Source organism: Oncorhynchus mykiss, chromosome 22 (assembly GCF_057628025.1).
Source record: "Oncorhynchus mykiss isolate SJ-2025 chromosome 22, ASM5762802v1, whole genome shotgun sequence".
NCBI lineage: Eukaryota > Metazoa > Chordata > Actinopteri > Salmoniformes > Salmonidae > Oncorhynchus > Oncorhynchus mykiss.
In genome coordinates, this window is record NC_143043.1 from 23,935,580 (window position 1) to 23,951,804 (window position 16,225).

Genomic DNA, 16,225 nt, shown 5'->3' on the forward strand with positions numbered 1-16,225 from the left:
ATTACCGTCCACAGATAATCTCAAGGGAACTCACACAAAGAACATTCTTTGTTTTGGTCATGTTATATTGATTTCACATGTGGAAATAAATGTAGTGCATTCGGAAATTATTCAGACCCCTTAAACTTTTTCCACATTTTGTGACGTTACATCCTTAATCTAAATTGGATTAAATATTTTTTCCCCCTCATCAATCTACACACAATACCCCATAATGACTAAGCAAAAACAGGTTTTTAGACATTTTTTCAAATGTATAAAACTAACTCACTGAAATATTAAATTTACATAACTATTCAGAACCTTTACGCAGTACTTCGTTGAAGCACCTTTAGCAGCAATTACAACCTCAAGTCTTCCTGGGTATGAAGCTACAAGCTTGGCACACCTGTATTTGGGGAGTTTCTCTCATTTTCTCTGCAGATCCTCTCAAGCTCTGTCAGGTTGGCTGGGGAGCGTCCCTGCACAACTATTTTCAGGTCTCTCCAGAGATGTTGGATCGGGTTCAAGTCCGGGATCTGGCTGGGCCACTTCAGGACATTGAGATTTGTCCCGAAGCCAGTCCTGCATTGTCTTGGCTGTGTGCTTAGGGTTGTTGTCCTGTTGAACCTTTGCCCCAGTCTGAGGTCCTGAGCGCTCTGGAGCAAGTTTTCATAAAGGATTTCTATGTACTTTGCTCCTTCGACCTCATGGCTTGGTTTTTGTCCTGACATGCACTGTCAACTGTGAGACCTTATAGGTGTCTCACAGGTGTGAGCCTTTCCAAATCATGTCCAATCAATTGAATTGACCACAGGTGGACTCCAATCAAGTTGTAGAAACATAACAATGATGATCAATGGAAGCAGGATGCACCTGAGCTCAATTTCGAGTCTCATAGCAAAGGGTCTGAATACTTCTGTAAATAAGGTATTTCAGTTTTTTAGGGTTTAATCCATTTGCAAAAAATTCTAAAAACTTGTTTTTCTTTGTAACAAAATGTGGAAAAAGACATAACAAATAAGACATAACATAACAAATGTGAATTATTGTATTTCCTTGTGTTGAATTGTTGTAAAGTACTCGGGTATTGGTAGAAGGTAGCCTTGTATACATTTGTTCACAAAGACCGAGACATTTGTCTAGAATGGGAGGCCTGTAAATCCAACCTCTTAAGGATTCAACCTTTTTTTTCCATTTTCGCCTAAAATGACATATCCAAATCTAACTGCCTGTAGCTCAGAACCTGAAGCAAGGATATCCATATTCTTTATACCATTTGAAAGGACACCGATCCCTTAGAGGTTAACAATGTCTATAAGATTAACATGTGCGGCTACGTGCAGTCAAATCAGCATGTACTTAAATGTAAACTGTTTGCTCTAAATTGGTTACAGGGTTTCCAGGCAATAGTTTATCCCAACAGCAAATATTACCGCATGGCGAAGAGAATCGGAAGCCAATGAAATTACAGGTTCAGTAGTTCTCTATGGGGGTACTTGCTGTGTAATCTAAATGAAAATGGGCAGATTTACTTCAATTTGGCACTTGATAATGTAGACGGAGAATTGTTAACCTCATATCTCCTCATAACTGCTCTCTACTCTTCTCAACCACCTAATCGACCCATTCAGAGTGGAAATATTAATATTTAAAATGCAGAAAACATATCCCTGCATATTTTGCGTTTCGGTGTGTCAACATATTTGTCCACTTATCTATTATAAATGAATCAACTAAATCTGTGTGCAGGATGTCCAATATTCTAAGAAATCAAATGTAGCCTATGCTTACATGCTAACCATATTGTGTAAGCTTGTAAACCAGCCATGCTAAATCATCATTGTATTCACATTAGAAATTAGTATTCTCTTTAGTTACCTTGTACCTGTTTATCCTAAGGCTTCTCCATTCCTAAATCCCATCACAGCCCTTTCAGGCGACAGCAATCTCCACAATCGGTGGTGCCATCTCGGCTTCCATTCCACTACTAGCCCAGTGATCACTACTTGAAGGTTTAACAGCTCATTGAGTGGTGCCTGAAGAGCTGTGTTTCAACTGATTGCAAGGTATAGATTTCAGTGCCTAGCTGGTCTGCTGCCTCTTGACAAGTGACAGGTCTCACTGTGCATTTGTTTTCAGAGTGGTGCGGTTGTATTCAGCAGCTAGTATTGCAACAGCATCCTTGAGTTTGTATTCCACTCAGAATGTAGTTAGCTTATGTACCAGTCTATGGTCAAAATAAATAAACAGTGTCATGGAGTAAGTGCCATTTTGGGAAAAACTGTAAAACAGTCCCTGGTTGATGGTTGCTGGTCTTGGGTAAAATTCTAGTCTGGGCTTCTGCCCAAATTTGCTATGGGTGTTCATAAAACCCTCATTGTCTCATCTAGTCTTTATTGTGTGGGATGATTTATCCTGTCAGGATTTGTACCATCTGCTCCCTCTTTTCATTAGAAAGGGCTCGACTACATAATGTTCCATTAGCTTGACTGCAATTTAGCCAGTAGCTTCAGTAATTTATCAGCCTCCCAGTAAGTTGGGGAAGGAAGAATTCCTCAGCCAGTCTACAACAGTGTTTCTCACAAACTAGGCTAATGTGAGAGAATAACTAATGCAACCAGCCTGCTGATTTAAGTAGAGGGTGCAATGCTACCATTTCTAGCCATTTTACCTGTAACAAGATGCTGTCGTATCAAACACTTGTGCTTTTACTGTATTAACACAAGACAGACACATTGATGTACAGTAGTACATTGGTTTTAACAGTTGCATCCTCTTTTGAAACCTTATCCTAAACTTGTGCAGGTAATTCAGCAAAAAATATACATTTATTAGCAGCTTCCCCCAAGCTCACTCATTTGTGCACATATCACATGCATTATGCAATATATAATAGTATATTTTATTTTTATTAGATTATTTTTATTTTTTATTTTTCAATTGGGAATGTGTACTTCTGACTATTCTCTTCAAGAGGTGATGATATTAAAACCAAATAGTTATGCGATTTATTTAACCATCCCTTGAAAATGGCACATAGTTGTCAATGGTTTTAATAGCCAAATTGAATGCTATTGTGACTTTTTTATTGATAACGACCTTTTGAAACAGGATGGGGCTTTCTTACCAGTATCTTACTACACTGATCAAAAATATAAACGCAACATACAACAATTTCAAAGATTTTACTGAGTTACAGTTCATATAAGGAAATCAGTCAATTGATATAAATTCATCACGCCCTAATGTATGGATTTCACATGACTGTGAATACAGATATGCATCTGTTGGTCACAGATACCTTAAAAAAGGAGAGACGTAGAGATCAGAAAACCAGTCCGTATCTGGTGTGACCAGCATTTGCCTCATGCAGCGAATAACATCTCCAATGCGTAGAGTTGATCAAGCTGTTGATTGTGGCCCGTGGAATGTTGTCCCACTCCTCGTCAATGGCTGTGCGAAGTTGCTGGAAATTGGCAGGAACTGGAATACGCTGTCGTACATGTCAATCCAGAGCATCCCAAACATACTCACCAAACATGTTTGGTGAGTATGCAGGCCATGGAAGAACTGGGACATTTTCAGATTCCAGGAATTGTGTACGGATCCTTGCGACATGGGGCCATGCATTTTCATGCTGAAACATCTCTGTGCATTCACATTGCCATCAATAAAATGTAATTGTGTTCGTTGTCCATTGCTTATGCCTGCCCTTACATAACCCCACCACCACCACCATAGGGCACTCTGTTCACAACTTTGACATCAGCAAACCGCTCGCCCACACAACACCATACACACTGTTTGCCATCTGCCCAGTATAGTTGAAACCGGGATTCATCCGTGAAGAGCACACTTCTCCAGCTTGCCAGTGGCCATCGAAGGTGAGCATTTGCTCACTGAAGTCGGTTACAACGGCGAACTGCAATCAGGTCAAGACCCTGGTGAGGACTACGAGCACGCAGATGGGCTTCCATGAGACGGTTTCTGACCGTTTGTGAAGAAATTCTTCGATTGTGCAAACCCAGTTTCATCAGCTGTCCGGATGCCTGGTCTCAGATGATCCCGCAGGAGATCCTGGGCATTGATGGTCTGCGGTTTTGAGGCCAGTTGGACGTACTGCCAAATTCTATAAAACAATGTTGGAGGCATCTTATGGTAAAGAAATTACCATTAAATTCTCTGGCAACAGCTTTGGTGGACATTCCTGCAGTCAGCATGCCAAATGCATGCTCCCTCAAAACTTGAGACATCTGTGGCAATGTGTTGTGGGACAAAACTGCACATTTTAGAGTGGCTTTTTACTGTCCCCAGCAAAAGGTGCACCTCTGTAATGATCATGCTATTTAATCAGATTCTTTATATGCCACACCTGTCAGGTGGATGGATGTATGCACAACATTTGAGAGAAATAAGCTTTTTTTGCATATGGATAATTTCTGAGATCTTTTATTTCAGCTCTTGAAAAAATGGGACCAACACTTTACATGTTGTGTTTATATTTTTCTTCAGTATATTATCGGTGTTAGTAGAGATAATATTGCTTATCAGTAAGTTACTACACAGACAAGGGTGACAATATAAAATTGACACCAGCTTTAATTTATTCTAAGTATAATAAACCAATCATAAGTTAATAGGCAAGTATATCGGAATTTGGATGCACTACGTGAAGTTTCCATAAGATGTAAAATATATAAAATAATATATTCTTAGTAATAATACATAATAATCACAAGGCTGTAAAACATGATCCTAAATATAACCCATCAACTTTCCACAACTTTATTTTACTATGTCAACATAATCTTTGTTGTAAATGTTTTGGGGCCGAACTGGTGGCAGAAAGAATTAAGACATTGTTTTCATTATTTAGGCTTTTTTCTCCTGAACCACATGGTCTATGTATAAGAAACACATGGACAACATGGACACAAATATAAAGATCATGAAAAAAATATGAATACATATTAAAATAAATATGAAATTATAAATGACCAAACTTGTCATCCCTTTTGCATCCCTAGGTATTAATAATGATATCCCTGATACTAAACTATATCTATCAACTATTTCATACAAATGTATTTACATAATGATACATTTCTTGTTTTTACAGTCAAACTGATTGTTATACATTTTAATATATAATTAGCAAATAATGAAAAGGATGAGTAAGAATATTCTCTCAATCTGCTATTGCCTTAAAAGTCATAGCAGCTAACTATGAATTACAAATCCAAATATCCATCCAAACCTGCTACATCTTCGATGGAAGCCAGTGCAGTGCTCTCGCTGTAGAATTTATGACTAGCTGTGCAGTTCATCAGGGTGTTGACGTTGAAGAGCTCTCTCACCAGACCGGAGGCCAGTCCACAGATACTGTAGCTGTGATGAGGAGGCCAATGAATCTGCTCTTCCCCTGCATGGTACCTCGGTTTTATGATGCCCCTTTGTCTTCTTCCTCTCTTACCGTGGGTCACTGCCTTTGCCTCCAGCCTCGTCCCTTAAGCAAATCGCCCCTCTGACTCTCTGGCAAATTCTTGGACTCATACTCCTGACGAGTATGTTGGATGGACATGGGGGGAGAAATGACCTGGAACCTATTTTAAGTGATGATCTGTACATTCGTCATGCTTCTTTGACACAACCAACTTTGTCAATGAGTTCGGTGTAGTCCTGGTAAAATATTTATTTTGGAGTCGTCTTAGATTGGGCATGTTTACTTTGGATTAATCTAGGAGGTCTAATTGTACTGCTTCACTTTTAAGAGAATGGTATTTTATGAGTATAAATTAAATTACAATAGTATACACAATTATTGTTGCCTAATAGTATGTTGCATTAATTTCTGTCTGATCAACTTCACAGGAAATCTAATCTTTGAACAAAACGTCAGTGTTTGTTAGGGCTGATGAATTCTGAGATTGTTTGAAAAGCACCACTATTCTCTCAAGTGGAGATCAAAGATGAACAGTTGTTCTCATTCAGATTACAACAGATACTCAATCAGACTAATGTCCCCCACTTGAGAGAGAACAGCAGGCAAATCACAGCTATGTGTGACGTTTGTTTGAGAATATGCAAAACCCCACTTAACCAAATTAGAAAAGGATTTTATGCCACTTTTCAGCAAGTTTTTACAGTGATACTGTAGTTCAGTCGTATAGTTCCATACCTTGAAATGAATGCATGGAAGAGCACTGTTTCTGTCCCATTGTTTCTTTACCTGGCTATATGTTGTAAATGGTTCATGGGGTTAATGTTTGCCTAACTCTTAAATAGCAAGAAAACTGTAAAAATACACACACACACACAAAAAGTCATAGGCCATATTTGCAAAGTCATGACCATGTAATTCCCCCTAAAGTGTGTTGTGTTTTCAGTATATTTGATTTACAGCACCGGAGCAAAACAGTTCTCCATTAGTATTCTCCACTAATACGCTAGCTCATGCGTGGGAAAAAAAAATCTTCCAAGTTTTTTATTCTTTACTAGAATTTGTTGGACTTTTTTGCGTGTCAATTTACCTTGTGCAAAGATGTTGATCCTTATCTCTCGTTGTAAACTGATCAATCATTCAGAATGCTTTTTTTGTGCTGTATCACTGTGTTTTGTGTTGAGCGGTTGAGGGACTTGCTTTACTCTGCTCCTATAAACTAACATAGTACATTAGTCAATCTCGACTGCTTTTAACCAGAAGATATAATAGATATAATAAACTCCCTATAATAAACTTCAATTGAAAAAATATAAATTGTCTATGCATGTGTAGGCTTATGTATTTGTGTGAATGCTATCAGTAGGTCTTTATCCTTTTCCTAGGCCTACTTTACTAAGATGTAGGCATATATACAGCCCTATGTACTGTATATTAGTTGATAACAGTATATAGTAATTTGTTTAATTTTAAATGGGTGGCACATAGGCCTACAATAGCCTTAATCTGTACCTTTCTTCCCCATGAATCAAAGTACAAAACAATCAAATTATGCATAGCTAATTAGAAAGATACTGAATCCAACAAGTTTTGCTGAAATTCAATTGGATTTACAGCTTAAGTGCAACTAAGCAATATTAAGCAATTGGAATATTACAAGAGCCACTACACAGACCCTCAGTGCAAATGATGGCCATGGGTAAAAAAATGGGTGCCATTGCCTCCGGCTTATTTTAGTCAATCTACTTCACCTGGCTTTTCCTCGCTCACCTCAGCATCATATAATTATCATATCACTCTCAGCTACTATAAAATTCATAACAGCTTAATATTGAGAGACAGGAAGTGCAGCAGCAATACATTCAGAGATGCATTGCACCATTTTCCTCCGTGTTATCGAGTGTTATTGAGTTTAGGGCCAACTTTGTGCTTGCGTTGATTTTTTTTTTTTATAACTCAAAGCGACATCCTTCTACAGGAGACTTACACATTTAAATATGTTTTAGCTTTGTGTATCATAGTATATTTCTCTGCTAGGATTTCAACTAAAGTTAATCAAGCTGACATGACAATATTGTAGTGAATGGTAAAAGCGCAATGCTGCATGCAGGTTTCGAATGCAGTTCTCCCATCTCATAGGCAAACTTGCTTACTACTGGTCCAATATGGTTAAATGCCTTTGGGATGATAGTAGTGAACCTACAGTATACACTGAGTGTACAAAACTTTAAGAACACCTTCCTAACCTTGCTGAAATATTTTGTCTTGCCTTCCCTTCATCTCTACAGTGATTGAAGTGGATTGAAAGAGCAGGTGTTCTTAATGTTTTGTACACTCAGTGTACTGTATAGGCAAGGCCTATATAAGAGCTCAGATGGTGAGAGTAGTCAAAATGTATCTGTAAGTGGTTATTCGAAGAGCTCACTGAAAAAACCCCGGCTGTGGTGATTACCGTTGTCAATTATCTCTGAAAGGGCGAGTCACGCCCCTGTCACTTTGCCACTTTACCTCCAAAATAACTTTTAATCTCGAGCCGACTGTGACTTTGGAGAGTAATTAAAAGCAGTGTGCCACCTTGTTAAGTTGCCCACAAATCACAGCTAGGACACAAGGTTAATTGCTTTAGATATTTTTTGTCAGTCACAGGCAGCTTGCTTATCTGAAACGAATATACATTTTGTTTTGCAGGCCTTTAGCCTTTGACACGTGCCCTGATGTGAACATTCTCTTTCTGTGTATTATCGCACACTGGTCGAATAGAGATGTGGAGTGGTGAAAGCTGTAAGTGATTTGAGGCATAGACATACAGAATGGTCGGTTTGATTCCTTTCTCTCAGTTGGTGGCTTCAATATTATTATTTTTATAGTAGAGGGCAATTCCATGGTAACAAAATTACACGTTGACTCAGATTTTTCCATTTAAATGTATGCTAAACAACAACCCAATGATTTCAAAGTTTAACAAACCATACCAACTATGTACAAGGACTACCTTGAACAATTTACACAGAAAATGTCACAAAAACACATGTACTGGAAGAACTGTGCAGATGCAAATTTGGTAACAGAATTACGATAAAATCTCCCTCCGTTTTTTATGCAACCACATTTTCCAAAAACTCTGTTAAATATCTGCTCTGAATGAGGATTCAAAGATGTCTGCAGAAAGAATGAGGTGTCAGCGATGACATGACACCTTGAGTTAGAAAACATTTATTTTGGTTATTGAACTACAGTAGGCAAAGTGGATTTACATCCGGTAACAGAATTAAGATAATGGAATTGCATCATGGGTCCCTGATCTGTATTATACAGAAATGCATAATTATGGATAGGAATGTCATTCTCTTCATGGTGATGTATCCTGAATAGGTACACTAAGGTAGAAATATGCAATATCCATCTTTTGCATATTTGAGTATTGTTCAACACATTGGCAATTATTTTAATGAGTTCAGCCCCCAAACAAGACCACAAGACCAAATCTTAGTCTTAGTACAGGGAAGTAGATATGTACAGTACAGTACAATTATTATCTATCTTGTTGCCTAGTCACTTTCAGATATTTTTAAAGATATGTGGGTTTTTGGTAACGGACTATCATGGCAACATTTCTTAGGCAAATAATTTCCCCAAAACTAAATGTGTAGATATTAGTTGGCAGGGGTCTTTACTACAACATTATTGTGTTTCGATTTACGGTACCAGTAAAAAGTTTGGACACACCTACTCATTCAAGGGTTTTTCTTTATTTTTTACTATTTTCTACATTGTAGAATAATAGAGAAGACATCAAAACTATGAAATAACACATAAAAAAAAGTGTTAAACAAATCAAAACTTATTTCATATTTGAGATTCTCTAAAGCACCCTTTGCCTTGATGACAGCTTTGCACACCCTTTAGTAGTGGTTTCTTTGCAGCAATTTGACCATGAAGGCCTGATTCACACCGTCTCCTCTGAACAGTTGATGTTGAAATGTGTCTGTTACCTGAACTCTGTGAAGCATTTATTTGGGCAGCGATTTCTGAAGCTGGTGACTCTAATGAACTTATCCTCTGCAGCAGAAGTAACTCCGGGTCTTTCCTGTGGTGGTCCTCGTGAGAGCTAGTTTCATCATTGAACTTAATGGTTCTTGCAGCTGCACTTGAGGTCTGTTTTTGAAAAATAAGGCCTGTTTTTCTTTTGAAGCCAAAAGAAGGCTAGTATTAGGTACATTTATAACTATTGTAGACTATGGTGATATTTTATATATGAATGTTTCCGCTCAGTGTTTGAGATCAATTGACACCTTTTACCATTTTACCATTTACAAAGCCATATTTGGTTTATTACCATTTTATTTGGGCATTTTTATTCTTCACAAATGTGGTGGGTATTGTCTTTGTTCTCAGGACTTTATCCTGCTAACTGTTTCAAATGTCCAAACTGAATTTGGTAAAAGGGCTTTTATGTACTCTGTGCCATCAGCTTGGAAGCCTTACAAAATACTTTTAAACTGGATGAACTTGTCCCGATTGATGTTTTTAAATCATTGATGAAGGATTTTGAGGCTGATTCCTTGACCGGACAATGTTTTTAATTTGTTGTTTACGTATTTCGTTATGCTCCCTGTGATTTCTATGGTTTTTACTAGATTACTTGTAGTTTTTCATGTTGTCTGTCTGTTTATTTGTATTTATTTTATTTAACCTTTATTTAACCAGGTAGGCCAGTTGAGAATAAGTTCTCATTTACAACTGCGACCTGGCCAAGATAAAGCAAAGCAGTGCGACAAAAACAACAACACAAAGTTGCACATAAACAAACGTACAGTCAATAACACAATAGAACAAATCTATGTACAGTGTGTGCAAATGTAGGAGAGTAGGGAGGTAAAGCAATAAATAGGCCATAGAGGCAAAATAATTACGATTTAGCATTAACACTGGAGTGATAGATGTGCAGATGATGATGTGCAAGTAGAGACACTGGGGTGAAAAAGAGCAAGATAAATAAGAATAATTGTAATTGTGTAATGACTTGGTGCTGCCTATCTTGGCCAGGAAACTCTTTAAAAATATATTTAAAATCTCAATGAGCCCTTCCTGGTTAAATAAAGGCTAAATAAATGAAATAAAAAAATTCATCCGAATTGACTGACCTTCATTTCTTAAAGTAATGATGGACTGTCGTTGATGGAGTAATGATGGACTGTCGTTGATGGAGTAATGATGGACTGTCGTTGATGGAGTAATGATGGACTGTCGTTGATGGAGTAATGATGGACTGTCGTTGATGGAGTAATGATGGACTGTCGTTGATGGAGTGATGATGGACTGTCGTTGATGGAGTGATGATGGACTGTCGTTGATGGAGTAATGATGGACTGTCGTTGATGGAGTAATGATGGACTGTCGTTGATGGAGTAATGATGGACTGTCGTTGATGGAGTAATGATGGACTGTCAAGGAAAAGGGTGGCAACTTTGAAGAATCTCAAATATAACATTTGTTTAACAATTTTTGGGTTACTACATGATTCCATATGTGTTATTTCATACTTTTGATGTCTTCACTATTATTCTACAATGTAGAAAATAGTAAAAAATAAAGAAAAACCCTTGAATGAGTAGTGTCCAAACTTTTGACTGGTACTATATATATTGTACATGTGATAAGGTCACACAGAGGGACAGAGATAATTACAGACACCAGTGAAATTCTGAAGTACCTAAAAAGGTCACTAGATGTCCTCTAATAAAATTGCATATATTCCTTGAAAGTTACCAACATTCTCGTAGTTTACTTATAAATTTATACAATTTCCAGTAATATACTGTAACCTTCCTTTGCAACCCTACCTCTGCCAGGAAGCTGAAACTTGGTTTCAGAATAACTGGTTATTCCAGCAAAACAATAACTCCAAGCACAAATCAAAATCCACAAAGAAGTTGATAATTGGCCCTCTCAGTATCCGGACTTGAAACCCACTGAAAACCTGTGGTTTGAATTGAAGAGGGCAGTCCATAAGCGCAGACAAAGGATATCACGGATCTGGAAGGATTCTGTATGGAGGAATGGTCTAAAATCCCTCCCAATGTGTCCTCCAACTCATTTGAGAAAAACGCTCAGGGCCATTATCAGGGCCATTGTAAGGAATTGAAAAGTATTGACATATGGGGTGTCAATAATCTTGACCCCTACCTTTTTGAGAAAAAAAGTATTACTTGTTATTAAAGGCGACACGTATATGTTAATATTCTCTTTTAACGGAGAGTCCTGTATACCTGCTGTGTTTTTCCTAGAGATGATTCAAGTCTTTTCCTTTGTGGGTAGATTTTTGAGAATATCAATCTCGTCTAGTCAGATATGAAGGAGTAAATAATAGAGACTAAACACATCAATATGGTCAAGAGAGGCAGATGGCCAGCTCCAGTCATGCAACAGGTAACATAGTCTAATTTTCTGCATCATGGAACAGTCCACAGTGTTAGTAGCTTAGCATTGAGCAGTGTTTGCTAATTTTTCTGTTTGCATGTTCAATTAGTCCTAAAGCTTTATAGTTGAGATTTATCATACCTACCAGAGCACTTCTGGAAGTCAAAGCTTTACACAGACAAAAGGTGTGTTGTATGCCTTTAGCTTCCCAGTTGGCAAATCAGAAGCGTCTAGCAAGATGTCCGTAAACTTACAAACAACTTTTATCCACACTTTATTTCTTTCCTTCTCTCGCTCCTGACATCCCTTTCGCCTTCAGGCTGTGACTGTGAAATGACCTGGAAATAAGAATCTGTTCCTTATTGCCACTCAGCCGTAAAATGCCTTGAGGACCAGCATGAGTCATATTGAGAGATGAATGGATGGAGCAAGGGAGGCATTCTTCTTTTTGCTCTGGACTGCAGCAACCCGCAGTCATTGTTTTCCATAAAGCATTGTTATGGGCCTCCTGTTTTAATCAGGATAAAACCAATGGAAGCCAGGGCCCAGGTTCCCTCTACAGCATTAGCATGATTAATACAGAGCCATACTCCTCTCTGTTCATTTGGAGGTGTGAGGTAGTTAGGTGTCAGTGCCAGTGCAGAGTAGCCGTGATTGGTGGTCCTATGACACAGATACTACCGGTACCCCTTCTTTATATAGCTGCACCACCGAATCCACGGAAACTCGATTGGCTTGAGGCAACTTGACAAAACAGCTTTGTGGCATTGTAATGAGACAGTATTGTCATTATACCTTTTATGTAGTCACATCCTGCCTACTATGCCAGTTGTAAACTGGATCAAAAACACTTTAATGTGGTATGACATCTTTTATGACATGACACTACCAGTCTTTTCAGATCCGATTCTGAAATTTTCCAATGCCTAGTGATTCTTCCGAAGAAATCACACAGGCCGTGTCCAAATACCAGTACTTTCGTTCTGAATAGTAGGCATTTTGGGTATGCAAAAATAGAACGTTTTGTAGCGTGAAATTTGAAAAATGTAGTATGCTTTAAATGCCAGGATGTCTTACTCATTTCGGCTATTCATCAAGTAAAATGGCGGGAATCAATGAAATTGCACACTAGATACAAATGATCAGTATGGATGACTGTAGCATGTTGATATTTGTTGCTAGCTGTATTCTTTTTTCTGCTAAGCATTACATTCTAAATAATATGTATCACGATTACTACACAGCACAGTATGCCGTTTTAGTAAGTAGTAGGCAAAACAGATTTTGGACATGGCCAAAGCAAATGTAGAAACTCTGTTTGCCTCTGGACGTTGCAGACCAGTATCATTGCTTGAGTAAGTCTGGAGAAAAGATGCAACATAGAGAGAACAAAAAGTGATGGTCTATCAAAACAAACAGTTGTGTGAGAAAATCTCTTAAAAGATCAGCGTAATATCACTAATATCCTCTTAGGAATGAATGAAGTTGCTCGAGTGGTTTAATGACAGAGGACATTCTACTAGCTAGCAAATTAATTTGTTCACACTCGGTAGCTAGGGCAGCCAGTACATTTGTGACTGACAGACTTGAAAAAGACTGGAGATTTTCCCAGGCTTATAAGTGTCCCTACTGGATCCATGGACTTAGATATAATGAAGACATATTATCTTCCCCACACAGGCAGGCACGCACACATACACACTCACACACGCACGCACGCACGCACGCACGCACACACACACACACACACACACACACACACACACACACACACACACACACACACACACACACACACACACACACACACACACACACACACACACACACACACACACACACACACACACACACACACACACACACACACACACACACACACACACACACACACACACACACACACACACACACACACACACACACACACACACACACACACACACTCTGTGAGTTTGCTGTTTTATATCATATTATGCTTTTTATTACACTGTGATACTCAAGCACTTACAAACTTTAGGGCCTAAACACAAACCGTTATTTGCATGCATCTCTACACCTCACATTTGCTTACAGGTTTTATAACTTGTTTGCAGTATGTAACAATAGTGGTGTAACCACCACAGAGCGATGTCTGGCCACACAATAGAAACAAAAGGCTCAATCAGAGATTCCAATTACAGAAGAGACATGGAATGAATTGGTTGAATAATCAGCTTTAATTGCTTTCTAATTAGTAGCTTGGCATATTGTCCATATTTACGGGGCTCTGTGGTGTCGTGTGTGTGTGTGCCTGTGTGTGCAGCAGAGGGGGCTGTTGGGAGGAGCTGTAGGAGGATGGACTCATTGTAATGCCTGGAATGGCATGGAACCACGTTTGACTCCGTTCCATTTATTCCATTCCAACCATTACAATGAGCCTGTATTCCTATAGCTCCTCCCACCACCCTCCTCTGGTGTGCAGGGTTGGGCAGGTTACTTTCTAAATGTATTCCCTCACAGTTACTAGTTACTTGTCCAACATTGTAATCAGTAACATAATTTTTGGATTATCCAAACTCAGTAACGTCATCTGATTACTTTACTTTTAGATTACTCTCCCTTTAAGACACTTTAGAAGAAGACAAAAATCTATATTACTAATTGAATGACATCTATTGCAGGACAAATCAATGTTAGAGTTTCATAACTGGCCCTGAATGGATGTTGCATTACTTTTTCTAACCCATTGCTTGTACTACAAATAATAATATGATTAAAAAAACATAATACATAAAAAAACAAAGTCTGTGAGATTTTCATCATTCCAAGTCATGGAATACCCCTTGATCTTCAAGAATAGGATATGGCATATATGTAATTATATATTATCCAAATTGTTTTATCTGAACATAACCCAAAAACAAAGGACTTATACGCTGACTACCATGGAGTGAATTTAGTCAGCAAAGAACTTATTGGCCTGCCCTACTCTGTTGTTTATGATTTTGTTGTCATGGAGATCTGATTGAGATTTATTAATGCCATATGCTGCATTTGCTATCGGCATTTTGTTTACGTTCTTTTGTTAACACTGATAACTTGATCATTTGCAGCTGTTTAAGTGTATCAAAACAGCACAAGTTTTAAGTATGTTCAGCACTAATTAGATTGAGCAATAAAAGCCCCACTCAAGGTTATTTTTGACAGTATGTGGATCACAATACCACTGAGAAGTTTAGAAGCGAGGAAATCCCTCAAACCTTTATTCGATAGCCTGGGATCCGCACTATGCAGCTGTTGCAAGAGCACATTTTTCACTGGCTGTCCAATGGTCTCAAAAACAATGACTGATAGGCATCTTCAACTTCTTCACTTCAACCATTATTGGGTTAAAATACACATATATGACCTCCTGGGTGGCACAGTGGTCTAAGGCACTGCATCGCAGTGCTAGCTGTGCCACCAGAGATTCTGGGTTCGAGCCAAGGCTCTGTCGCAGCCGGCCGCGACCGGGAGTCCCATGGGGCGGCGCACAATTGGCCCAGCATCGTCCGGGTTAGGGAGGGTTTGGCCGGCAGGGATATCCTTGTCTCATCGGGCACTAGCAACTCCTGTGGCGGGCCGGGCGTAGTGCACGCTGACCAGGTTGCCAGGTGTACGGTGTTTCCTCCGACACATTGATGTGGCTGGCTTCCGGGTTGGATGTGCATTGTGTCAAGAAGCAGTGCGGCTTGGTTGAGTTGTGTTTCGGGGGATGCATGGCCTCTCGACCTTCGCCTCTCCCGAGTCCGTACGGGAGTTGCAGCAATGAGACAAGACTGTAACTACTACCAATTGGATACCACGAAATTGGGGATAAAAAGGGGTAAAAAATACATTAATAAAAAAAGAAAATACACATATGCAGTGCATTTGTGAAAGAATTCAGACCCCTTGACTTATTCCACATTTTGTTACATTACAGACATATTCTAAAATATATATTTTTTAAATGCCACATGAGCAAAAACAGGTTTTTAGAAATTTTTGCAATTGTATAAAATAAAATGTAAATATAATTACTTTATTTACGTAAGTATTCAGACCTGTTGCTATGAGACTCAAAATTGAGCTCAGGTACATTCTGTTTCCGCTGATCATCCTTGAGATGTTTTCTACAACTTGATTGGAGTTCACCTGTGGTAAATTCAATTGGATTGGACATAATTTGGAAAGGCACACACCTGTCTATATAAGGTCTCACAGTTGACAGTGCATGTCAGAGCAAAAACCAAGCCATGAGGTCAAAGGAATTGTCCATAGAGCTCTGACACAGGAATGTGTCGAGGCACAGATCTGGGGAAGGTTATCAAAAAATAGACTCTTCCTAGATCTTGGCCGCCCGGCCAAACTGAGCAATCG

General features: G+C 38.7%; 1 protein-coding gene across 1 annotated transcript in view; it reads left to right on the forward strand.

Moving 5' to 3' along the window:
* Positions 1–16,225, forward strand: part of LOC110501590 (G protein-coupled receptor 39-like) — a 36,648-nt gene that overhangs the window by 3,634 nt on the left and 16,789 nt on the right. The window lies entirely within an intron of this gene.